Source organism: Arachis duranensis, chromosome 4 (genome assembly GCF_000817695.3).
Source record: "Arachis duranensis cultivar V14167 chromosome 4, aradu.V14167.gnm2.J7QH, whole genome shotgun sequence".
Taxonomy (NCBI): Eukaryota; Viridiplantae; Streptophyta; class Magnoliopsida; order Fabales; family Fabaceae; genus Arachis; species Arachis duranensis.
The window spans coordinates 88,513,524-88,514,994 of NC_029775.3; the positions used below are offsets into that span (position 1 = coordinate 88,513,524).

General features: G+C 41.6%; 1 non-coding gene across 1 annotated transcript; it reads right to left on the reverse strand.

Moving 5' to 3' along the window:
• Positions 1-48: 48 nt before the first annotated feature.
• LOC127747272 (small nucleolar RNA R71) lies at positions 49-152 on the reverse strand. Its single transcript, XR_008009074.1, has one exon. It is a non-coding gene; the product is annotated as a small nucleolar RNA R71 (small nucleolar RNA).
• Positions 153-1,471: the final 1,319 nt, after the last annotated feature.

Here is a 1,471-nt window from a genome sequence, read left to right on the forward strand (position 1 = left end):
GTGGAAAGCAAGTTTCTGGCATGTTTCTACCCTCCACAAAAGGTCAATAGGCTTCGATCTGAGGTTCAGACTTTTAGACAACAAGATGGTGAAACTCTCTACGAGGCTTGGGAGAGGTTCAAGGATTTGACAAGGAAATGCCCACCAGACATGTTCCATGACTGGGTGCAATTGCATATTTTCTATGATGGACTTTCTTATGAATCAAGGAAGGCTGTAGACCATTCATCAGGAGGTTCATTGAACAGGAAAAAGACTGTGGAAGAAGCCATTGAAGTGATTGAGACAGTGGCTGAGAATGAGTACTACTATGCTTCAGAGAGACACAACACTAAGGGAGTCATGGAGCTGAACCATGTTGATACAATTCTAGCCCAAAACAAGGTGTTTGCCAAGTAACTAGCAGAGCTCACCAGGAAATTAGAAACAAATCAAGTGGCTGCAATACACACACAAGATTAAGAGGAAGTAAGCACTGAAGGAGGTGATTGGGAATAGGTCAACTATGTGGGAAATCAACAAAGGCAACCATATGATCCACATTCCATCACTTACAACCCAGGATGGAAAAACCACCTAAACTTTGGGTGGGGAAACCATCAAACCCAACCACAAAACCACAAACCTTACAACCACAACCAACATAACAATTCCACATACCAAAACTCCAACCAAAGATCATACCAAGCCACAGAAAACACTTACTCCCAACCACCATATCATGGCCAAGATAATCAACCTGCCCAACCTAATCCGAACCAACAATTTCAAGATCAATTAAACAGGATAGAATGAATGCTTGCAAACATGGGTCAGGACATAAGTGAGTTGAAAAGCTTTAGGGATGATGTGAGATCTACCTTAAGGAACCATGGTGAAAAACTGAATCAAATTGGGTATTTGTCTAAGCAAAACCCTGGGCCAAGCGTTTCTCATGCTGCCAAAGCTATTACAAGGGAAGAATGTAAGGCCATAACCGTCAGAAGTGGAAAGAAGCTAAAGGAGACCTCAAAGAAAACCACAGAGGATGAAGCAAAGGAAAATGTGAGAGACAAGGAACAGGGGCAATCTTTTACACAGTCTGCAACAAAAGAAAAAGAAAAAGAGGTCCTGAAGCCTTATACACCCAAAGCACCATATCCTCAACGTTTAATGAAAAGTGAAAAGGATGGCCAATTCTCCAGATTCTTGGAGATTTTCAAGAAGCTTCAAATCAACATTCCGTTTGCTGAGGCAATAGAGCAAATCCCACTCTATGCAAAATTTTTAAAGGAATTAATGACCAAGAAGAGAAGCTGGAGAAATGAGGAAACTGTGTTGTTAACTGAAGAATGCAGTGCAATTATTCAACACAAATTGCCTCAGAAATTGAAGGATCCAGGCAGTTTCCAAATCCCCTGCATCATAGGAGAAGTCATGGTGGAGAAGGCCTTGTGTGACTTAGGGGCCAGTATCAATTTGATGTCTCTAA